Genomic DNA, 25,461 nt, shown 5'->3' with positions numbered 1-25,461 from the left:
TTCCCCCTTATTTCACTTATCCTAATTACAAATACTGCTATTCTTTTATTAAAAAAAATTTTTTTATTATTATGTTATGTTAATCACCATACATTACATCATTAGTTTTTGATGTAGTGTTCCATGATTCATTGTTTGCGTATAACACCCAGTGCTCCATGCAGAACGTGCCCTCTTTAATGCCCAACACCAGGCTAACCCATCCCCCCACCCCCTCCCCTCTAGAACCCTCAGTTTGCTTCTCAGGGTCCATCATCTCTCCTGGTTCGTCTCCCCCTCCGACTTACTCCCCTTCATTCTTCCTCTCCTGCTATCTTCTTCTTTTTCTTTTTTCTTAACATATGTTGCATTATTTATTTCAGAAGTACAGATCTGTGATTCAACAGTCTTGCACAATTCACAGCGCTCACCATAGCACATACCCTCCCCAATGTCTATCACCCAGCCACCCCATCCCTCCCACCCCCCCACCACTCCAGCAACCCTCAGTTTGTTTCCTGAGATTAAGAATTCCTCATATCGGTGAAGTCATATGATACATGTCTTTCTCTGATTGACTTATTTCACTCAGCATAACACCCTCCAGTTCCATCCACGTCGTTGAAAATGGCAAGATTTCACTCCTTTTGATGGCTGCATAATATTCCATTGTGTATATATACCACATCTTCTTTATCCATTCATCTGTCAATGGACATCTTGGTTCTTTCCACAGTTTGGCTATTATGGACATTGCTGCTATGAACATCGGGGTGCACGTACCCCTTCGGATTCCTACATTTGTATCTTTGGGGTAAATACTCAGTAGTAATATTGCTATTCTTTTAAATAAAGATGTTTTGCCCAAGACATGTCTCCAGAAGGTACTTCTCCAGAAGGCACTGCAAGTAACCATACCCTAAAAAAGAACTTTCCCTTCTTGTCTCTAAGCTCTCCTGGAGCTACTGCACACGGCACTTGGGTCTCCTTTCACGTCCCAGTAGAGAGGTGTGCTATATGAAATTATCACTCTCAGAGAAATGAGGATGGGGCCAGGTATTCCTGGGAGAACCACAGAGTAGAATAGGCACATGCTGGGTCCAAGTTGCATTCAGAAATTGTGACTTGGACCAGAGAGTGATGGGAAAGAGAAGACCTAACATGACAAATCAGCACTGACTGTTTTACTCTCCAACCTAACACTGGCTATTGGTTATTCTACTCTGGTCCTTTTGGTATTAACTCTAACTATAGTCCTATGGAACACATATTCTGCTTTTAGCTCTTCCAAGAATAGAAAAAGATAATTTTTATCTACCAGCAGGTGTTGGGGCATTTGCCAGGTGCTTCCCAGAGTGGCCCTCTTTTGTCTAAGTGTAGGAGGGACATGGAGAGTCAAGGTTGTCCTGTGCCTCACTCCTACAAATTTTTCCCTTCAGAACATCCTTCTGGCTTCCAAGGCATCACTGTTTCTGAAAACGAAGAGCACCTTTTTGAAAGAAAAAAGGGAATGAGACAAACTCTGTTTAGAGTATCTTTTCTTTCTTTTTCATGGTGTGGCATCTTTTATCTCCATTCATTCATTTAATTGTCCAATCAACATATATCTGGGCATATATCACGTGCTCGTTCTGTGCAAAGCTCTGTGGACAGAGCAGTGACTGTGGCATATGGGGTCCAGCCTTTATGGAACTGAGTCTCCTTGAAACTTGGCTTCTTTATCTGACGCTGTTACAATCTCTTCTCAGCCCCTGGAGTGAAGTTAAAGCAGTCGAAAGAACGCTGACATTTGGTAATGGCTTCAACGACCTATTGCTGCCTAACAAACCACCATAAGCTCTGTGCCTGAAGAGGACCACCACCCCTTCTTTGCTCACGCTTCTGCAATTTGGGAAGCGCACAGCTGGGCAGCTCTTCCGCCTTCCCATGACACAGCTGGGGTCAGACGTGTGGTCACCTCTAGCTGTCAGTTTGGCTGGGGTTGGAACAGCCAAGATGGCGGGCAGCATGATCGCTCATCATTCCGTGGGCCAGCCCGGGCTTCTTTATACTTTCTGTACAGCCTGGATCCCAAGAAAGAGAAAGCGGAAGCTACAAGGCTAGTGAAAGCCAGGGCTTGGAAGTCCCAGAACATCACTTTCCCTGTATTCTCCTGGCCAAAGGCAGTCACAGGGCCAGCCCAGACCCAAGGGGACAGGAAAGAGACCACACTCCCTAATGGAAGGAGTGTCTGGAATAAGAGGAGCTGTCGGCAGTCATATGGGGAAACACTCTATCATAAGCCACCCTTTGGCCACAACAATTCACACCCACACACCCACACACACAGACTTGCAGAATACACTCCCTCCCCCCAAATTGTCATTCTGTGTAGCACTGGCTCTAAGGGCCAGGATCTAATGGTAGACAGTAGGCGTGGCGGAGGCATTTTAGATGCTGCTCCTTTTCCTCTGGAGACCTGTGAGCTGAAAAGACGAGGTATAGACACAACATACGACGCTGAGACAGGGATAAGTTAAGTAAAACAGACACTTGTGTTCAAAGCGGGGGAGACAGAAGGCACAGAGCAGCCACCAGCCCTAGCAGTTCTGAAAGCCAGCTGAGCACTGTCACCCTCACTCTGGGAACCCAGACCGCCCCGCCATTAGGGGCTGGTTCTTCTCCCCAGGAGCTGCTTCCCAAACCACTGTTCCTGGCTCCCTACTCCGGGATGCAGGCTATGACTTTTGAGGCTTCCTTTTCCATAAGCCACTGACTGCCCTTTATGGTCCAATAGCTCTCTCAGCCTGGGTCCTGTCCACAGAAAGCTGGGGGCCCGATGGTTTTTTGTTTGTTTGTTTGTTTACATTTTGAACTCTCTCTTTCCCCTTTAGTTCAGGCTAGCAGTGGTTTCATCAATACAGTTGTCTTCAACATTTTGTGGATTTCCTATGAGTCTTAACGGAGTTTACTTCTTGCCTTCGACAACTCTGCCCACAAAGCAACATCTATAATTCTTCCAAGAACAAACTTCTGTCTACTTTAGGCCTTGTCAAAGGAGATGCTGTTGGAATCCCCTGAAGGATCTTCTTAGGAGCCCTTTTGGCTAGATGAGAGGGTCTATGAAACAACATCTTAACATGTAGAGGCTTCAACATAGTCTTGATTGGATTTCTACCTCAAGGCCACATTCGAAAGGCAGGCCCCTGAGGCCATTCCTTCCTTTGAGACTATTGCTGACAACACAGAATCTCCAAGGCCCTATTTCCTCTACATTCTGCTTGAAAACGGAACAGTTCCTTTTTTAACACATCTCTCTCTCTCTCTCTCTCTCTCTAGTAACACCATCACACCTCACTACAAGAAGCCAACTGATATTCTGAACGTGCAGCTTGAAACTCCCCTTTGCCAGATCTACAAGTTCATTAGGTACATTTTCTGTCTTCTGTGTTTTACTGCTCACAAGGGATGCCAAACATTTTGCGACTACACAGCACCACTTCTCCAGCCTGCAATACAATTTTCTCACGACCCTCAGAGCCTCCACTAAGAGTCTCCTTCCCAGACCAAGGAGATACATCAACTAAATGCAAACGCAGGATCCTGGATTGGATTCTGAAACGGGAAAAGAACATTACCAGAAAAACTGGCAAAGTTCCTACACGGTCTGTGGTTTATGTCAATTTCCTGGTTTTGATCATTATTCTCTGGCTATGCAATTTATCACTATTCGGGCAGCTGGGTGAAGAACATGCATGAACTCTGTGCCAGTTTTGCAACTTTTGTGTAAGTCTAAAATTGTTTCAAAATAGAAATTTAAAAAAAAATAGTGAATTAAAAAAAAAGAGAGTTTCTTCTTCACCTCTCCAACCTCTACCCAATGCCTGCTCCCAAAGCCGGTGCCACGTGTCTTAGATTTTTTTAAGCCAACATCCAACTCCCAGACATCGATTTCCATTATTTATTATGCATAACACACTACCCCAAAGTGTGGCAGCTTGAAACAGCATGGACCATTTTCTTGCTCACATTCTGCACTATGGACAGTGTCACAGTGGTGACAGCTTATCTTTCCTTCGTGTTTGTTGGCTGGGGCAGCTTGACGGGGGCTGGGGGACCCGAGACGACTTCGAGCACAGGGCTAGTGGTTCAGCTGGAGTGGCTGAAATAGCGAGAGGCTGGGCCTGTCTCCCTCCAGAGGGTCTCATCCTCCAGAAACACGCTGCCTCCATGAGGCCTTCCTCTTCAGCACAGCTGTCAGTGTTCTTTACGTGGTGATTATCGTCCAAGAGAGCAAAAACTAAAGTTGCCAGGTATAGGCCCAAAACTGGAACAGCATCATTTTTGCCTCGTTCTATTGACCAAAGCAAGTAACGGAGGCTGTCAAGATTCCCGGGACAAGAAAGAGACTCTACCTCTCAGTAGTAAGCATGGAGAAAAATGGAGGAACCACTGGTGGTCCTCTCCTACCATGACCCCAGCCCACTCCCTTAGAAATGTCTTCTCAAAACAATCTTCCATGGTCCGTTCTTCCTGGAAGCTCTATCATTCTTTTTTTAAGATTTTATTTATTTATTTGACAGAAAGAGACACAGTGAGAGAGGGAACACAAGCAGGGGGAGTGGGAGAGGGAGAAGCAGGCTTCCCGCGGAGCACGGAGCCCGATGCGGGGCTGGATCATGAGCTGAGCTGAAGGCAGATGCTTAACGACTGCGCCACCCAGGTGCCCCTCTATCATTTTTTTAATAATTTTATTATGTTATGTTAATCACCATACAGTACATCATTAGTTTTTGGTGTAGTGTTCCATGATTCATTGTTTGTGCAAACACCCAGTGCTCCATACAATACGTGCCCTCTTTAATACCCATCACCAGGCTAACCCATCCCCCCACCCCCCACCCCTCTAGAATGCTCAGTTTGATTCCTGGAGCCCATAGTCTTTCATGGTTCATCTCCCCCTCTGATTTCCCCCCATTCATTTAAGAATCATTGCTATCAGGGCACCTGGGTGGCTTAGTCTGTTAAGCATCTGACTCTTGATTTCGGCTCAGGCTGTGATCTCAGGGTCTTGAGACCCAGCCCTGAGTTGGGCTCCATGCTCATTGGGGAGTCTGCTTGGGATTCTGTCCCTTTCCCCACTTGTGCTCTCTCTCTCAAATAAATAAATCTTTAAAAAAAAAAAAAAGAAAGAATCATTGCTATCAGTTGACAATTTGATTAGCAACTATTTTGTTTGTTTTCTATCTTATTCCCTAATCCTATAATTTCTTCACTGGCTCTCTCATCCATGTTACATGCATATTTCTACTCCAGGATTAATGCATGCCACAAAATTATCCATCAAAATTCAGTGAAATAAAACAGAAGGGATAATACATATATCTGTGTTTGCATAAATCCATGGAAAATATCCAAGAGAATAAACAAGAGAGAAGATAACACTGCTTATCTCTGACTACAAGATGGGGAGGGAGGGCTTCAGAGGGAGGAGAATTTCTCTTTCCATATCTTTCTTTCTGTATGGGTTGAAGGTTCTTTACAATGATCCTTTAGTGTTTTCATAAGGTAAAAAAGTGACCTTGCCCAATAGAATTAAGTCTAAAAATCAACGAATGCCCATTATCAGAAAAATATCAAATAAACCAGGGAGAGAGCTCAACCCTGATTTCATTTTTAAATAAATGAGCATACTAAGGGAGTTCTAGCATTTAAGACTGAATGCCTGTTTGGGGTCCACTGCCACAGAAATACTTGAGAATATCTGTCATAAATGGCATCTAGTGTAGCTCATGTGTTGCACCTTACCCTGAGTACCCTCTCTCCCAAGATCAACTGCCTCCCCTAAATCTACTCTCTTTGTGCTATTGAATAACTTGCTGCCCAAAGAAAACATAAGAAACACTCATCTGGTATCACAGTACAACCACTATTCAAGGCAGGGGCAGACTACTTCCGGATCCAGGAGTATAAGAGTTAGGAGAAACCTCAAAAGTCCCTTAGTTCACCAATCCCATTTTACACATGAACTGAAGCCCCAAGGGTTTATATGACCAGATTACGGAGCTACTCGGTGAGGGACCCTGCATTGCAGCCTAGGAAAATTCCCGCTATTCCATCTGTGAATAAAGATGGGAAGAAAACCTCATTTTGATAAAAACCCAAACAAGTTAATTAGAGAGAAATTTGGCTACAGATAGCTTTTAATACTGTTTTCAAGCCTTGAACAGAGGGGAATGAAGGGAACAAGAAGACTGCCTGAGGCCCCTAAATAGGGTCTAGAATAGGGGAAGACAAGGATAAGTAAGCAATACAATTACTGATGCTCACCCTCTTGCCCTGAAGTTGGACAATTCATTAGACCAGGGGATTAGGGTTCTAAAGATCAAATGTGAAAACACTTATGCTATGCGTTGCTAATTTGCTTCTCCTCCTCAGTGCTAGTAGATCATTGGGAGAGTATTTCCCAAGGAAATACTTGGGAATACTCAAGAGGCAGCCCTTATATGTGGCCTGAAAAAAAAAAAAGGGAAGGGAATGCCGAACGCCGTTGGGAATAGAGGGAACACTGCCACCTGCTGACGAGCCAGAGACGGTGTAAATGGTGCACAGCATAGTCAACAGGGCAAGTCCAGAAGGACGCAACACCACCCAACGGGTCTCTTTGAAGTCTGAACAGGTCATTGCAGAGAGAAAGCTGAACTTTGGACTTCACCAGGCCAGTTTGCCCCAGAGAAGGGTTAGTTTGTTCCTGGTATGAGGGTAGGAGAGGCTGCATCCCTGCTTGCCTCTCTTCCACGAATATTGTCGCCTATTAGTTCTGAACTTTGCCCTAAAACCTAAACCTCAAAATAATAAAATATACTTGGCTGAGACTAGATAAAAGGGAATGGAGGGGAAAGAGCAATACAGAGAAGTTTATTTGAGTGACATGTTCATGTGGTTAAGAATTCCCAGTGGCTCACTAATATACTTCCCGAGATAAAGGTCTTTTTTTCCCCCTTTACTCTTCCCATTTCTTCCTCTTCTATTCTTTTCTCTTAAAGATTTTATTTTATTGGGTGCCTGGGTGGCTCAGTTGGTTAAGCGACTGCCTTCGGCTCAGGTCATGATCCTGGAGTCCCAGGATCGAGTCCTGCTTCAGGCTACCTGCTCAGGGGGGAGTCTGCTTCTCCCTCTGACACTCTCCCCTCTCATGCTTGCTTTCTCTCTCTCTCTCTCTCAAATAAATTAAATCTTTTTTAAAAAAGATTTTATTTTATTTTTAAAAGATTTTATTTGAGAGAGAGAGAGAGCAAGCTGGGGGAGGGGCGAGAGGGAGAGGGAGAATCTCAAGCAGACTCTGCACTGAGCGCAGAGCTGACGTGGGGCTCGATCTCATGACCCATGAGATCATGACCTGAGCAGAAACCAACAAGAGTCAGACGCTTAACCCACCGTGCCACCCAGGCACCCCAAGATTTTATTTTTTTAAGCAATCTCTACACCCAATATGGTGCTCATACCCACAACCCTGAGATCAAGAGTCGCATGCTCCACTGACTGAGCCAGCCAGGCGCCCCTTCCTCTTCTATTCTTATACAAATACACATACACTGAAAGGACAATTGCAAGAGAGGACTGGAAAAAGTGCTGATCCTTTGTGTACAGCCTCGGTTTTTCCACGCTGCCACAGACTGAATGTGTGTGTCCCCGGCTGCCCCGAAATCTTAGGTTGAAACTCACCCCCGGTAATGGTATTAGGAGGTGGGCCTTTGGGAGGTGATCGGGTCATGAGCGTGGAGCCATTACGAATGGGACCGGTGCCCTTACGAATCTGAACTAGTAAGTTCAAAAGTTACTCTCATTGCGATTTATGGGAAAGAGGCCTGCCAGAGCTCCCGCCCCCTTCCACCACGCCAGGTGAGGCCACCTGTGGAAGACAGCCATCTCTGAATCAGGAAGTTCGCCCTCACCGGAAACCTCCTACTCACCTCTACATTTCAAGATTCTCCTTATTGGGGCACCTGGGGGGCTCAGTCGGTTGAGCGTCCAACTCTTGATCTTGGCTCAGGTCATGATCTCAGGGTTGTGAGATGGGTATGGAGCCTGCTTAAGATTCCCTCTCTCCCTCTGCAACCCCCACCCCCCCCACCGCCCCAACCGCACACACTCTCTCTCTCTCAAAAAAAAAAAAAAAATTCTCCTTATTAAGATACCGATATGGCTAGGAGACAGGTGGGAAGGTGACATTTACAGCACTGCCCAGTTACATGGCTCCAAGGCCCATACCTCCCATTGTATGTTATGGTATTGCTCTGTGCCTTTTGATTTTTCAACCACATGAATATGGTATCCTTAATTTACATTTAATATTTTAAACTTAACCTAGTGGGGCCCAGTGGAGGGGGGGCACTTTAATTTCCATGGTTCCACTTAATGACAAAATAAAGCACTTCTAGATCCTACCCATCATAGCCTTCTTGTTAAGGACGTCTTAGAATTAGTAAGTTCAAAAGGTACTCTCATTGCAATTTAGGTTTTTCTATCTTATAGCAACCTCAGAAAGAATACCATAGAAAAACGTAATGTTGTCAGATCTAGCTGAGGGAAATTTTATCTTTTCTAAATACAATAGGTAAACAGTTTTCTTTGGTGGATTTTTGCTAATTTGTTGTACTTAAGTATGTTGCATTTCTTTCTCTTTTTTTTAAGATTTTTATTTATTTAAGAGAGAGAGTGAGAGAGAGCATGAGAGGAGAGAGGGTCAGAAGGAGAACGAGACTCCCCGCTGAGCGTTTCTTAAAAGATATACAGGTTTGGGCGCCTGGGTGGCTCAGTGGGTTAAGTGGCTGCCTTTGGCTCAGGTCATAGTCTCAGGGTTCTGGGATCCAGCCCCACATCGGGCTCCCTGCTCAGCAGGGAGTCTGCTTCTCCCTCTCCCTGTGCCCCTCTCCCCTGTTTGTGCTCTCTCTATCAAATAAATAAAATCTTTAAAAATATACATATATGAACAGGTTTTACATTTCAGGAAACCCAAGAGGAAAAGGAGAGCTGTAAACAGAAGGTCATGATACTTAACAACTAATCTGGGAATATTTCAAATCCTTAACATAAATTTTATGAAGCTGGGGAACTTGGGAGGAGGCAGGAAGTTAGTAGATAGAAACAGTCTATTTTTCTAAGGAGAAAACAAACAAACAAACAAACCCTTATTTTCTTAGCTCTAAAACTTAAGTCTTATCTGAAATGTCTTTCCTGGACATAGTACCTTTGTCTTGGCTGCCTCCCAGGGTGCGGTCCCAGGCCATTGGCTGCTAGAGCTCATAGGGCCACCCTCTTCCTAGGTCACCTGTTGAAGCGAGTGGAAGGGAGGCCTTAATGAAGATCTACCTCATTATTAATGTGTCCTTACAGAGTTGCTAACTGTAATATATTTTATTGCTCCATTATTCGGTGTTTATATTTTTAAAATAACTTGTAACTGTAAAATAGGATTGTCTGCATTTCAAGTCCTGTTTATTTTACAATGTTGAGGCATTTGTCCTATAACTGGGCAAGCTTCTTATGATTTGAATTTGGCACATTAAATCTGTTTTTAAAGTAGAATTCACCTGCCTGAGGAGGACTGTTACTCTATTTTTGAAATGTATTGTCCCTTTTAACTATATCCAGAAATTTGCAAACCAGAAAGTTTTGCCCAAAGAATAAGCTATATGTTAGTAGCTCACTTACCTTGGCAGCTTACTTGACTGGGGTTTGCTTGGAGACGCTAGGTCAAGCAATCCTGACCTCTAGTTTGTTCTTCCAAACTGCGCAAAATATTTTTAATAACCTTCTCCTCTAGATATCTGTTTATTTTGCAATGTACAATTAAACGCATTTCTGCTTCAGGGCACAGAACACAAACCAAGTAGAGTGCTGTTTTTGTACCACCTTGGTTGATGGAGACTCAGGATGCCCTTTAAAAGAAAGAAAGTTACGAATGAAAATACTTTCAGAGGTTGTCCCAAAGCAAATTATAGAAATCAAATGTTTCCTAGAACTCTGGTGGATTACCACTCACTGGCCACCAGTCATTTAAATACAGGGATCATGGGCTTTTCCCAAAGTTAGAAAACTCCTATGAATCATATATGGGGATTCTCAGAGGGAACCTCTCCCAAGTCCTTGAGAAGCAGAGCAATGTCCTCAGCGACGTGGGTTTGGGGAAATGGGTCACACAGCGTAGGAGACTCTAACAATAGCAATTCTGCTGCTGGGGATAAACCTCAGAGTAGGAGTTTCAAACTGGAGAAGGGAGGCACACAGATCGTTTTCAAGGGGATAATTCCAGATCTTTATCGTCCATGTCCGAACTACCTGAGAACCCATGGAGTCAAGCACCCCCGTGGTTCCTAATCCCTACCTCCCATTCATAGTGGCCCTGTCTCCCTCTTGAGAAGAGAAAGGCACACCTGTCTTCTCTATCTGAATGCTCAAGGATATGTTGCCCCAAAGGGTAAAAACCTACAAGAAACTAAAGAGACAATCCGAAATAATATCAACATTGAGAATCTGAGTGAGTCTACTGAATAACACACACTTTGAACATTAGTTTAACATTTCTTGTTTCCTAGTGAACTGAAGGAAGACCTAAGCAAACTGCCCACTGATAAATCATTAAAAATAACACCACTAAGTGATGTGGGGCATACAATGGGGAAAGCTTTCAAATAAATGAGTAACATCACTTACTCAATTTATTCCAACCGTCACCTACTTATTCATGTACGTGAATGATAGTCCTCGGGGTTTATAATATAAAAGCAAAAACTGGGCATAAACTGATGCTGAACCCATCTCCTAGAAATAAGTAAAATTCATTCATGATACACAAACCGATTTCTTAAAGTTCCATTGATATTTTTTATGTTTCAATGTGATCAACATTTAAAAGCATTTAATTGGTCAATTATGAACTAAAAATAATGATAACTCAATTCAGAAAAACTGTTAACACTTTGGAGTATTGTGATCAAAGAAATTTAATGTAATTTAAGTTTATATATAAAATTTGTTATAGAGAAATATGGTAACGTGATCAATAAAAAACACTCACACATAACACATATAATGTATGTTACATTCAAATAAAAGCCTGTGACAAGTAGAAAGTTCAAGTCCCAAAAGAAAAAGAAGTGACGTAGAATTTCCCACTATAGGAGACCTTGTTCATATCGTTAATGTGTGATGGATAACGGTGAGTATCAGATCACTATGGTATTTATACACCATTGGATACATTTAAGAATTCCACTTTTATTTTTTTAAAGATTTATTTATTTATTTGAGAGAGAGAGCCAGAGCTGGGGACCAGGGCAGGGGGACAGGGAGAGAAAGTATCAAGCAGATTCCCTGCTGAGCACAGAGCCAGACGCGGGGCTCGATCCCAAGACCCTGAGATCACGACCGGAACCAAAACCAAGAGTCGGATGCTTAACTGACTGAGCCACCCAGGTGCCCAAAGAATTCTACTTTTAAATGTTAATGTTTCCATTACAAGGAAATTAATTCCTTTGCAACTAAAAGTTATGATAAAAAGTTTGATTCCAATTCTAAAATGTGTAAGGAGGAAAAGTTTTTCCAAATTGTGGGATAAAATGTTTGAAGACCCCTACTCTACAGAAACTTTCATAGATGTCATACAAACACTTACATAGGGATGTTATAGCAATATTATTTGAAATAGCGAGAAGTTAGAACCTAAATGTCCATCAATATGGCTGAATAAAATGTGGTATTTTCATGCAACAGACTATGATATGCCAGGTTAATAGGAATAAATTAAATAAATTTATCAACAGGGAAGTATCTCGAGATTTACCAGACTCTAGTGAAACATGAGCCTCAGAATTACAGGGGGTTCATCTCTCTCTCTCCTTTCCTATCCTTCTCACAACAGAAAAACCAGTTGAGGAGGCAGGAGCTCCATAGGCTTGACCCTGGAGCAGAGAACTTTGAATGGGTGTGTAACGTGATTATATCACGGTTATGATCCTGAAGGCATCACAGTTGTCTGACGCATTTTAATGACTAACGCCCTGCCGGCAGTGGAGGGAGGGGGATTAAAAGGGCCAAAGAACAAATTAGAAGGAAAAGAATTTCCTCATCGTCTTTCTGAAATCTCTCTACTTGCCTGGGAAGAAGTAAGGGATGTGGGGTGGACAGAGGAATTATTAGTGATCTTGCAAATATCAAATGGTGAGATAGGCAGAAAGTGACTCCTGGCAAGAAATTCATTCTAGGATAATAAAATCCTAGTTCATGAGTTTGTTTCTGTGGGAATGCAAAATCCACAATGCCCACTAATAACAACTAAGTTCCTTGCCGAATTTCATTCCTCTCTTTCTGTTTAGAAAAATCTACTTAAATATTTGAATAGTTTCTCTTTTTTTAAAGATTTATTTATTTGAGAGCGAATGAGAGAGAGAGAGAGCACATGAGAGGGGGGAGGGTCAGAGGGAGAAGCAGACTCCCTGCCGAGGAGGAAGCCCGATGAGGGACTCATTCCTGGGGCTCCAGGATCATGACCTGAGCCGAAGGCAGTCTCGTAACCAACTGAGCCACCCAGGTGCCCCTGAATAGTTCCAAAAGTAAATCCTATTTTCCAACTGACCACAATATAAAATTAGTGACAACAAAAAATGGGGATAAGAGCAATAATGATACTATCCACCACCATTTATTATTACTAACATTTGTTGATAACATTTAGAACTATAGAAGGTCATTAAACAGCATATATAAGGTCTTGCGAAGACCTCTGGCATGTTTACATTTTCTCTCTTAGGTCTCTGCAAACATGCTTTTATAAGGACAGCCTGGGGTGAGTACTTACATATTATATACTACATAAATGATAAGGAATATTTATCGATAACATCCACTGTTAAGTGATCTACACAAATACATCTCCTGTATTTCTCACAACTTGACCCTATCCTCCTCTCTACCCCAAGCATTGACTGAAAAGTCATCCCTCTCTTGTGACATCTGAGGCTTGATGATCATTTCTGCAGCCTTCCACCTTCAGCAATTTGCTCCAGAAGGTTCCCAGTATGCTGCAAGTACTCTCCCAGAAGACCATGCCATCAGTTTCCTAGACACGCCCCACAGGTGCAAACCTCCACAGGGAAGCGGACTTCGCACCTTTGCCCCTTAGCAAAGCGGAGAAAGTGGAGAAAATGATGTCACTGGACTGACTGTATTCACTGACCCTCACAGTGTGTGTGTGAAAGCAGGGTTGTAGCCCTTTGTAGCCCTGGACATAAAATTAAACTGCACCGCCATTGCTGGCAAATATTTCCAACTTTTCACCGTGCTTAATAATGTCCTGTCATTCCATTCTTCACCTTGGGGCATGGAATGGAGCATTTCTTGAGTCAGACACTCTTGGTGTCCGTTTAGGCAAACACACTCAACCTGAGTCCCTTCTTGTCTTCCCTCTACACCGTTTTTCGCTGCCTCACCCTGAAAACAGATGTACTTACCCATGTATACTCAGACCATAAATTCCTTGAGCAGCTATTTGGCATGGAGGTTAAAAGCAGTTTCCAGAGCCAGACGGTCTGCTTTCAAATTTTGCTCCGCTGCGTTCCAGTTGTGAGATCTTTGGCAAGCTGGTGCATCTCTCTGCAGGCCAGGGTTGTCCGGTGTCTAATGGGGACAGTACTAGTACTAACGGATGGGGCTGTTCTAAGGGTTAGGAGCGGAGCTATGCAGCACTCAGAACAAGCCTGGCATGTGGTAACTGTAGGAGTGTCCACTGTTAGCTGTCACGGAGGGAAGAGAGAGCTTCTGTTCCTTTGTTCTTGCCCAGCTGCCCCCTCCAACACCTTGCACGCTGTCTGCCATTTGGTAAGCTTTCAGTAAATGCTGAATGAGTGACGAATAATTATCAACATGTGCCAGATTGGAGATGGTAAGGAAACAAGCACTCCCTTGACCCCAGTCCTTCAAGATGTCCCAATAAACAGTATTTTTAAAATAATTTTATGTCTTTTATTGATATATCTTATGTCGTACCCATGTGGCAGTTAAGAGTTGAAAAAGCAGCATTGGCCACTCTAAAGTCAGGGCCTGGTGATCCAATGGTCCAATCACAGTGACCTGCCACATGCTTGAGTCACAGGCCCAACATTGTGACATGAGCAAGAATGCACACGAACTCCTTCTTCCACCCGTTCAAAGTTCTCTGCCGGGGGGGGGGGGGGTGCGGGGGGGTGCTGGTTCAGAAGATGCCACCTCCCCCACGGGCTAGAGAGTTTCCTGGACAATGTCTCCTACCAACTAGAAGGACGCTAATCACAGCTGAACTGTGCAAAGAGCAAACCAGCTGAGGCTCCCCAAGAACCTGCCTGATTCACAGCGGTCAGAAGGTACAGTAACAGAACCTAAAAGGCACCTAGACTCTCGAGCTTCAGCCCTGACAACACCTAGCCCCATCTTAATCTTCACTTCAGTGAAGCTACTCCCGCTTTGCGCTGACATTTCTTGAAGGTTAGGGGGGAAAAAAAAAAAAAACCCTCTTGTGTAAACCTTTGTCCTTCTCACAATGCCTAGCACAGTTTTTTCCCAGACACTCAGTTAAGGATTTATAAACTCAATAATTGAAAGACTACGTACTTTTTCAAATACACACTTAAACATACAAATACAACTTACCAGCTGGATATAATATAATCCTTAGGTAATAATATTCATATGTTACATGACATTATCATGTCATGTTATATGAACCTTTTCTTTCAATACTTTGGTGTGGGGTATTATCTGGAAAGGCCTTTCTCACTATTTCTATCTTTTGTTTCCCAGAGGGAACATCAACAGAGGAAATGTCCACCTTAGTTAATATTCTGTGCTCTGAAGGGGGTGGGGACAGGGAGGGGCACCTATGATACTGTTTTAATTACAAACCAAACACAGTAATATACCTTACCTTTTCCTCAGCTGCAGCATAAATAACCAAAATGCCCAGAATGTGGACTCCTAATTTTATTCAAGAGGCGAACTCTTCTCTTTCAAACAGGTTCTGGTGAAATTATTTGTTTCTAATACTGTTCTTTTGATTTTCTCTAAGATGGAAGTGGCCAAATCACAAGTGAGGTTTAGTTTCACAAATTATACATATTAACTCTGGAACAATGTAATGGTTGAATAAAACTCTAGTTGGGGGGCGCACTGCAGCATTCTTATTCTAGAATAAGTAATGAGCTTTTATTTTCAAGGGAACCCTAGCAGAATGAAAGCCGTGCCTTCTTGCCACCATGGGCAGAACTAGAGCTCGGTCTTAGGGAGAAGGACAGTATGGTGGAATAGGAATGCGGGTGGAGAGGGCATGCAAGGAAGAGATGAGAGGCAAAGGAAGGAAAGGCATTACCCTCGAGGACCAGCGGCTCCTTTAGAGCCTGCTCTGCAGATTAACACAAGTTCATAGAGGTAAAAGTTTGTGCAAAGGGGAAAAAGAAAACGGAACAGGTGAGATGGAAAAGATTAGTGGGAGAAAAAAATGGAAAAGGAAGTCCATCTGGTGGAGAGCAATAGAGCATGACCTGAAACTGCCTTAAGGTACCAAAGCTCGCTTCTAGAGTCTTCGGCTTACTTGAGACAGTAACTTAGTTCCAGTCTCGTTCCACTCCAATTATGAGGACTTGTCCTTCATTGTTGATGGTCAAGAATGACTAGTGTTCTGTTTTTTTCATATATGAATTTATTTAAAACTATTACCTGCCAATGACAAGCCTTTATCAAGTGAGCGAAGCAGGGTTCCGTAGCTCCTTTATCTTCCTTCTACTCAATTACGTTTATTCGGCACTACTCTCATTTCTGGTATTTTACCATGCTGTATGTGAAAGAAATGGACGGTGGGCTTCTCACCATATGCACTTTGAAATAAGCTTCTTAAAGACACAAAATAAATAAATAAAAATAATTGGTCCAAACAGGACCTGGGCCATTTAGCCTTGAGGTGATTGACAGTGAAACACGGAGCAAATTGAGTCAAGGGGACCAGGACCCAAACAATCAAGCAGCAAATTAATTCAAAACATTGACATATCAAAAAATATACATATTTGAGACATTATAACTCAACAATAAAAAGCATTAAAGCTACCAGTCTAGTTTTAGGGGATTGTTTCTTTTTCTGTCTGAAAATTCAGTTCAGTAAAAATTGTTAATAAACCTTGCAGAAAATATGCTCGGTGGAACTACGCAGAACGATGTGGAAAAGCTGTGGCTGAATTGGGAAGAGTGACACAATATGTAGGGCCATGAATGTTTTTCATGAATATTTTGGAAACTGTCTTAAGTGAGGCTGGATGGCCATAACAAAGTACCTTAGACTGGGAGGCTTACGCAACAGAAATTTAGTTTCTTACAGTTCTGGAGGCTGTGAAATACAGTATCAGGGTGGTGGCCAATTCAGTTCCTGGTTTGCAGATGGCACACATGGCAGGGAGCGGGGGGGGGGGGGGGGGGGGGGGAGGAAGAGAGAGAGCACGAGAGCAAGCGCCCTCTGGTGTCCCTTTTTTATAAAGGCCCTAATCCCATCATAAGGGCCTCATCTCCATGACGTCATCCAATCCTAATTACCTCCCAAAGGCCCTATCTCTAATTGGCATCATATTGGGGGTTAGGACTTCAACATATGAATTTTGGAGGGACTTTAACATTCGGTCCATAACAGCAAATAAAATGTGTTATTCCAGTTCTAGGTAAAAGGAGTAAGCACACTCTACCCTGCTTTTCTCACTGAATGTACCTATGAGACCTGGATGGAACACATGGAACAGCTCTTTGAAAAGCCTATAAATAGTAGCAGGTGAACTAGGAAAGAAGACCAGAACTTTGCAAAGCACCACTAAATCAGCAGTGAGTTGTTTTTCTTTAAGATTTTATTTATTTAAGAGACAGAGAGAGAGAACACAGGAGCAGGGGGAGGGGCAGAGGGAGAGGGAGAAGCAGACTCCGATGAGTGAGGAGCCCAACGTGGGACCCTATCCCAGGACCCTGGGATCATGACCCAAGCCAAAGGCAGATGCTTCACTGCCTGAGCCACCCAGGTCCTCCCAGCAGTGAGTTTTCTGCTTTGTTTTTTCCCCTATCAGAATCCCCTGGTCACTAGATATAAGGCAGCCTGAAACTCGGAATGGGTGCCAGGGCACAGAGAAAGCTCTTGAAGAAGGCTTTCAGTTCTGTTCTGGCTCAAGGATCAGGAAAAGCACTTCCTAATGCTCAGAGAGTCCAGGAAATCTGCCATTTTTTCCTGTTCTTTTCTCTGTTCTCTAGTACCCTAGGCCCCAGGAAATCCTGCTGCCCCAGCAATAGCAATGACTACCGTGGCAGTGGGGGCCCACAGGCACCAAAATCTCTGAGGGAAGGAAACCTTTCTCTATGGAGAAGCTGTGGTCCCAGGGGGGTGGGCAAAATCAGTTGTTTTCTCTCTGTCCCTTTACTGCTTGGCCCCAGGCATGGCCCAGTCTCAGGAAGTAGGCAGCGGAACAGGATAACTAAAGCATTAGCTTTCTGGTGATGGGAGTAAAAGACGAAGTCCAGGGAGCCAGGAAGGACCAGAGATCATGGAGAAGGAGAAACTCAGGAAAGTAAGAGATAAAGTTGATTATAAACTCCTAGGCTCCCCCTCAAGCCAGAGCTGAGCCTAAACTGTACCAAAGACTCTGAGCCCGGGGGCGCCTGGGTGGCTCAGTAGTTCAAGCGTCTGCCTTCGGGTCGGGTCATGATACCAGGGTCCTGGGATCGAGCCCCGCGTCGGGCTCCCTGCTCTGCTGGAGGCCTGCTTCTCCCTCTCCCACTCCCCCTGCTTGTGTTTCCTCTCTCGCTGTGTCTCTCTGAGATTAAAATAAATAAAATCTTAAAAAAAAAAAAAAAGACTCTGAGACCGAACTAAAGGATGGGCCACCACACACGTCCCAGACTGATCACTGAGTAGTGGCACACATAGAACATAGATCCAAATAGTACTACAAATGCTTTGAAAACAGAATGGACGTTGAAACCACAACCCACAGAATATTGGTTAGAATTTGTAGCTTGAACGCAACTACCTCTATTGCCTGCTAGAACAAAAATATCAATATCCTGCACAGGATTTAAACAAAACCCAGAGTCTTATAATATTCTAAACGTCTGGGATACAATTCAAAATTATTCACCATACACAGAACCAGGAAAATCTCAACTCACATGTGAAAAGACAGTAACAGAGGTCAATGCACATATGATACAGATGCTGGAATTAACTAACCAAGGCTGTAAAGCAGTTATATAAAAGTGTACCAAGAAGTAAGGGGAAATATTCTTAAATATAAAGAAACAGAAGGTAAAGACAACAAAATTGAAATTTTATAACTGAAAAGTAAAATAACCAAAATAAAGAACTCATTGGATGGACCCAATCCCAGAACAGAGATGACACAGGAAAGAGTCAGTGAATTTGAAGTAACTCAAGAGAAATTATTCAATCTGAACAATGAAGAGAAAAAATAATGGGAAGAAAATGCACGGTGCCTCAGAGACCAATGGGACAAAACCAAAAGATCTAATATTCATGTTACTGGAGATCCAGAAGAGGAATAGAAAGAATACAATGCAGTAAAACATATTCGAGTAGATTAAAAATTTCCCAAATTTGGTAAAAAATATAAACTTACAGATTCAAGAAGCTGAGTAAACCCTAAACATGAGAAATCCAAGGAAATCCATGCCCAAATACAGCATAATCAAACTGCTAATGATTGAAGACAAAAAAAAAAAAAAAATGACATATTACTTACAAGGCAACAATTCAGTGACTACAGGTTTCTCATCAGAAACTACGGAGGGTAGGAGCCCCTGGGTGGCTTAGTCCTTGAGCGTCTGCCTTCAGCTCAGGTCATGATCCCGGGGTCCTGGGATCGAGCCCTGCATCGGGGTCCCTGCTCTGCGGGAAGCCTGCTTCTCCCTCTGCCCCTCCCCCTGCTCCTCATGCGCTCTCTCTCATTCTCTCTCAAATAAATGAATAAAATCTTTAAAAAAAAACTGGTCCTTTGAGAGAAATGAAATTCCTAAATCTTAACCAAAAAAAAAAATAAATTATCATTATCAGGAATCAAAAAGAGGATATCACTACAGACCCTATAGATATTACAAAGGTATTAAGGGAATTCAATAAGCATCTCTAAACACATAAATATGACAACTTAGGTAGAATTAATAATTGTTGAAAGCAAACTACCAAAACTCATCAAAAAGAAAACAGACAACCTAAAGAATCCTATAACTATAAGGACATTTTTAAAAAAAACTTTCAAAATAATTTTCCAGGCCTAGATGATTACACCGTAGAATTCTACTAGACATATAAAGATGAAAGGATACCAATTCTATACAAACTATTCCAAAAAATAGAAGAGGACGGAACACTTCCCAACTCATTTTTATAAAACCAGCATTACCCTGATACCAAAACCAGACAAAGGCAATACAAAAAAAAAAAAAAAAAAAAACCCAAAAACGAATAAAACAAAAAACCAACAAAAACTCTAGGTTAATATCTCTCATAAACATTGACATAAAAATCAAACAAAATCTTAGCAAATTGAACACTGAAGTATTTTTTTAATTATATGCTACGACCAAGCAGGGCTTATCCTGAAAAGGCAAAGCTGCTTCAACATTTTAAAAAAACCAACCAATGTAATCTACTGTATTAATAGACTAAAGAAGAGAAGCTACATAACCATATCGATTGATGCAGAAATAGCACTTGAAAAAATTCAACATCCATTCAAGATTAAAAAAAAAATTGTCAGCTAACTAAGAAAGAAGGGAACTTCCTCAACCTCGTAAAGGTCATGTACAAAAGGCTAACATCTAATATCATACTTAGTGATGTAAGACTGACTACTTTCCCCTTCAGATCAGGAACAAGGCAAAGATGTTCCTTCCCACCATTGCTATTTAACATCATACTAAAACTCCTAGCCAGGGGCGCCTGGGTGGCTCAGTCATTAAGCGTGTGCCTTCAGCTCAGGTCATGGTCCCAGGATCCTGGGATCAAGCCCCACATCGGGCTCCCTGCTCTGTGGGAAGCCTGCTTCTCCCTCTCCCACTCCCCCTGTTTGTGTTCCCTCTCTTGCTGTGTCTCTCTCTGTCAAAGAAATAAATAAAATCTTTTAATAAATAAATAAATAAATAAATAAATAAAACTCCTAGCCAGTATGATAAGGCAAGAATAAGAGATAAAGGGCATGCATATTGAAAAGGAAGAAATGAAAATGTCCCTACTTGCAGATGACATGATTGAAACCAAAAGTGACCCAAAAAACTCCCCCTAGAACTGAGTTAAGGAAGGTCACAGACATAAGGTAAAAACACAAAAATAGTCTTATCTGTATACCAGCAATGAACAACTGAAACTGATTTTTTTAAATAATTAGAATACTCCAAAATTATTTAAATACTTAAGAATAGATTTAACAAAACATAAGCAGGATCTCCACGCTAAAAACTACAAAACACTAATAAAAGAAATTTTTAAAAAGCCCTAAACAAATGGGAAGACCTACTGGGGGACAAGAAACTTAACTCCCCAAGCTGAGGCACAGATTTAACTCAATTCTATTAAATATCCCATCAGAATTTTTGTGGATACAGGCAAGCTGATCCTAAAATTAACATAGAAATTCAAAGGAACTAGAAAAAGACAAAATAAGTTTGAAAAAGAAGAAAAACATCGGAGGAATCCCACTACCTGACTTTTAAGTTATGCTCTATAGCTAGATTAACAGGACAGTGTGGTCATGGTGAAGGGATAGTCACGTAGATCAGACAAAAACTCAGTGGAACAGAACAGAGAACCCAAAAAGACATCCTCACAAATATGGCTAACTAATTTTTGACAAAGGTCCAAAAGATCATCTTTTCCACAAAAAGCGTTAGATGTTCGTATACTTAAAAATGAACCTTAACCAAGGGGGCGCCTGGGTGGCTCAGTCGTTAAGCATCTGCCTTCGGCTCAGGTCACGATCCCAGGGTCCTGGGATTGAGCCCCGCATCGGGCTCCCTGATCAGCAGGAAGCCTTTTTCTCCCTCTCCCATTTCCCCTGCTTATGTTCCCTCTCTCACTGTGTCTCTCTCTGTCAAATAAATACATAAATTAAAAAAAAAAATGAACCTCAACCTAAATCTCACACTTTATACAAAAATGAACTCAAAATGTATCACAGATCTAAATGTAAAATATAAAACTTGCAGAAGAAACCTTTAGAGAGAGTCATCATGACCTGGGGTATGGCAAAGAGTTCTTACACATGACACCAAAAACATGATCCATAAATGAAAAAAAGTGATAAATTGGACTTGATCAAAATTTAAAACTTAACAAAAGATACTAGTAAGAGCATAAAAAGATAAGTTACAGACCGACAAAGGCCTTGTATCTAGAATACATAAAGAACCCTCAAAGCCCAACAGTAAGAAAATAACCTAATTGTAAAATGAACCGAAGGCTTGTACAGGTGTTTCACCAAAGTAGATAAATGCATGGCAACTAAGCTCATGAAAAAAGTGTTAATATCACTAGTCATTAGGGGAAATGCCATCCAAAAGCACAATTAGATAGCTATTAGAATACTTAAAAAATACTGATGATACCAAGTTCTGGTGAGAATGCAGAACAAACGGAATGCTCATACCTTCTCGTGGAAATGCAAAACGGTCCAGCCATTGTGGAAAACAGTTGGGCAGTTACTCATAAAGTTAAAAATATGCTTATCATATGACCTAGCAATTCCACTCCTCAGTATTTATTCTAAGGAAATAAAAACTTCTGTTCACATAGATGTTTATAGCAGCTCTCGTCATAATTACCCAGAACTGGCAACAACCTAAATGTCCTTCAGTGACTGAATGAACAAACTGTAGTAGGATGGAATACTACTCAGCAATTAAAATGAGTGAATTATTGACATATGCACATCTTGGATGAGTCTCAAAGGCATGCCAAATAGAAGCCAGTCTCAAAAGGTTACATGCTGCATGATTTAATTGCTATGTCATTCCCATAAAGACAAACCTACAGTGATGGAGAACAGATCCGTGGCTGCCAGGGGTTGGGGAGGTAATTACAAAGGAGTCACACAAGGTAGTTTTTAAGGAGAATGAAACTGTTATGTATCTTGATTGTGGTGGTGGTTATATGAATCTATTGTATCAGAATTCAGAGAACTGTAAACACACACACATATGCACACACTGTCAATTTTACCATATGTTAATTTAAAATAAAACTCAAATAGGATACACTGTTGTTATAATATTTGAAAACAATTTGTATCAGGATAAGTTCAAGATTCAGAGGCATCCACTAAGATTCAATGACATGTGATATTCCTTTCAATCCTGAAAGAATGTGATTCCTTGAACTTATATCCTCCTAAAAATATATCTAGGTCTTCCCTAATCATTTCTATAACACTGGAGAAGGTGTCTTTATCAAGGGAAAAATGCATGTGTCTTATCTTTCTTAATATTGGTTTGTTACTTCAGTGAGAGAGATGTGTTCCAAGCTTAACACACCACTCAGTATACCAACAGTCAATGAAATTAACAGTAAATTGTGCCGTGTAGAAGAGGTATGGAACTTGCTAGTCTTGAATTTACTTCCTAGAGAATGAGATTTTAAAACCTTCTTTAAAAAAAAGAGGGGAATTTTTTTCTGTTAATAAAAGTACCAAAGGAACACATAGGTACAGCTAAATCTATGTTCTTACTTCTGTACTCTTCCTCTTCAGCTCTCAATTAAAACATGATTCATTAGAATCTATGTGAGTGTTTTCAAAATTTGTCATAGTGATCTCTCACTAACTGGGGGTGGTGATAGGTACCTTCCTGAAAAGTGCCTTGTTAGCTAAAACCTGGCAAGTTCAAGGTTTCACAGAAAATAGGGAATTTACAAGAGAATAAAACAATAATATTGGTAATAAAGCAGAAAAGACTATTTTCCTTCAGTTGCTCATGAGCTCATATCCTGGGAGCCATGATCTGCTATGGAAGATGGGGTTTATTTTATATTAACCACACTTCTTTTTGAAAAAGTTCTTGATGTAGCCCTTAGTATATTGATATTTAATGCTTTCTTGCATTTGCTTTCTCTCTAGTACCATTTTTGCAAGCCTTGGCAACATTCTTAGTAGCCAGCTGGTCTCTCCGCAAAAGAAGGGCATGGTTTCTCCAGGCCCGGCCTCCTACTGTTATTCTCTACTTGTTGTATATGGACAGGGTGGAGAAGAGCAGACCTCCTCCATCTTTACCATCTGACCTTAAGATTGGGATAGGGGTGCAGATGGGGGTAGGGGTAAGTGGAGCTAAGTCCTTTAATTTAAAGGAACTGAACTCTTCCAGACATACCCATTTTACGATTCAAGCATACAAATGTGAAACCACATTGTGACTGAACTAGGACGGGCAGAATGGTGGCCAACAAGGGGTTACTACACAAATCTTCTCAGAAACCTTCCTCACTTAGTATTTCCAACTGTACTCCCAAACCTAGAATTCAAACTTAGCATTCATTTGTTGGGTCGCAGGGGGGGAAGAGATTCAAACCAAAGTTGCTTCACACTCAGGCCAGAGAGAATCACAGAACCGTGGAATGACGAAGAAGGTCTAGTATAATCTCCTTCTTAAACACCTTAAACAAAAAGGATTATGTGGCGATGGAAGATTGTGGTTTAGTGCAACCCTGATAACATTACAGAAGTACGTATACACACGTAGAACTAGCTCAGTTCCAGAGGAGGTGACCCAGAAAGGCCATCTGACATGTGACAGGGCCACAGAGCTGACCCTTCCCTTTAGTGTTGTCAGAACTTCTCAAATGCTGTACTCAATAACCTGCATCTTGCATGCTCGAAACTGTTTTGAGAGAGGCTGTATTTGTACCTGACACCCTGGACTTGGCAATACCTTCCTGTATCGGGTACAGAGACAGAATTTGGAGATGGTTACCAAAACGGAGTATCATAGACCCCCACCGTCCTATCGAATGAGGAAGAATGTCTCCGGAGAGGTTTTTAGTTGTCTCCTGTTTTTGTCTACATGTGTGAGTTCACGTGCTGGAAATGCTTATGATTCTTCACTCAACTGAGGAAGTAGGACTATTTACTCTTTACCCCTCCCCTCTCCAAAAAAAATGAACAATCACTGTACTTCATGACTTTAGACACCACTCAAACTGTTTCCCCGTCTACCTCCACGAGTTCTAGGAAAGGAGTCGGGGAAGGCTCCTTCGACACTCGCCCATGAGGACAACAGGACTAACAGACTACGGAAAGCCAGTCTATCTAGCCCAAGCAGGACGGAATGATGGATGCATTGGACTGTGGAAGGTGGAGCACTGTCCAGCCTGAGATTCAAGATCATCTAGACAAAATTCTCATGCTTTCAGCTGGTTAAGAATCATTAGCATCTCTTCTGCTTTTTGCACAATACCACAGCGGGGAAAAACACTGTCGGAGGGTCAACCTCTTTGCCTCCTTTCCTTAACTGTCCCCTTTGTGGCCCCCCTCCCCATTTACCTGAGAACACAGAGGACATAAAGAAACAGGTATGGGCCATGCCTCCGGCACTGGACTCATTCAGCATTGACTGCTCTCAGAATAGTTCTAGAGTTTAAGCTTAATCACTAGCAACGGACTGGAAAGGAGAAAGGTGCGTGAAACTCTATCAGGTATAGTGTTTTGAAGTTGAACGCGGCTTTGAGCACAGCCAACTTAGTATACTTGATTTGTTTCCTGTACTTCTGTGACTCAAGTTACAGGCTTTTCTTTCTTTCGTTTCTTACTTACACCTTTGTTTTGTTTTTCTGGTTCCAGAAACACTGACAATAAAAAGATGAGAAGGGTGATTTTAATGTTAGCTTGCCAGTACACTATTGTGGGGCTTCTCTAGGGTGAAAGAAGGTCTAGTATAATCTCCTTCTTAAACATCTAAAATCAGCAAGGTTTGACCTTGTCTTTGCTTTTGAAAGCCACATACTCAGTCTCTAACCAGGATATAGTGCTTCTTTTGCTCAGGAAAACTCCCTCAATTTCAGGAGCGTTTCCATGAGTTGCACATAGTAAATTTTTTTTTTTTTTAAATGTGTTGTGCTCAAATGAATTAAATTTTATATGAAGAATAGCAGCTCTGATGTTAATGATAGTCCCCAAGTGTGATAAGAAAGTTGTAGTTTGCAAAGAAAACATAAAGACAGGCAAAGTATCGACTTCTAAAATCTCCAGTCTGGCTCAGCATCCCACCTTTACCCAATGAACTAATTTCTTTTTCTTGTGCAAAACCCACTCAACAATCGAAGGGAAGAAGTTTTCCCTAAACAAATGATAAATGGGGATGAAATATAGGATAAACCTTTAGCTTTAAAAAAAATCAATAGCCCTGTGAGGACTTGCATTTTTATAAGATGTTTTAGTCTTTAGAACT

The 25,461-nt window shown here is 41.9% G+C and overlaps 1 protein-coding gene and 1 long non-coding RNA gene across 12 annotated transcripts in view; one reads left to right on the top strand and one right to left on the bottom strand.

Moving 5' to 3' along the window:
* Nucleotides 1-717: 717 nt before the first annotated feature.
* LOC113921789 overlaps nt 718-25,461 on the bottom strand; it is a 30,757-nt gene continuing 6,013 nt past the window's right edge. For 3 of the 8 annotated variants that reach the window (XR_003519808.2, XR_003519817.2, XR_003519820.2), the window contains exons 4-6: nt 9,673-9,899; nt 9,209-9,289; nt 718-1,730 (exon numbers count right to left, since the gene is read on the bottom strand). This is a non-coding gene — a long non-coding RNA (uncharacterized LOC113921789). Of the gene's footprint in view, nt 1,731-2,048; nt 4,313-9,208; nt 9,290-9,672; nt 9,900-25,461 lie in introns of those variants that run through there. The other 5 variants (XR_003519810.2, XR_003519809.2, XR_003519811.2 and 2 more) reach the window with 5 other exon arrangements.
* The window catches only part of ATAD1 (ATPase family AAA domain containing 1), a 70,768-nt gene continuing 59,474 nt past the window's right edge, over nt 14,168-25,461 (top strand). For 2 of the 4 annotated variants that reach the window (XR_003519801.2, XM_027593007.2), the window contains exon 1: nt 14,168-14,357. The gene's annotated coding sequence lies outside the window, so the exon portion shown is untranslated. The remainder of the gene's footprint in view (nt 14,358-25,461) is intronic. The other 2 variants (XM_027593016.2, XM_027592970.2) reach the window with 1 other exon arrangement.

The sequence above is a fragment of the Zalophus californianus genome, chromosome 15 (assembly GCF_009762305.2).
Source record: "Zalophus californianus isolate mZalCal1 chromosome 15, mZalCal1.pri.v2, whole genome shotgun sequence".
NCBI classification, from domain to species: Eukaryota; Metazoa; Chordata; class Mammalia; order Carnivora; family Otariidae; genus Zalophus; species Zalophus californianus.
Note: the sequence above shows the minus strand (reverse complement) of the source record. Positions and strands in the feature narration are given on the sequence as shown.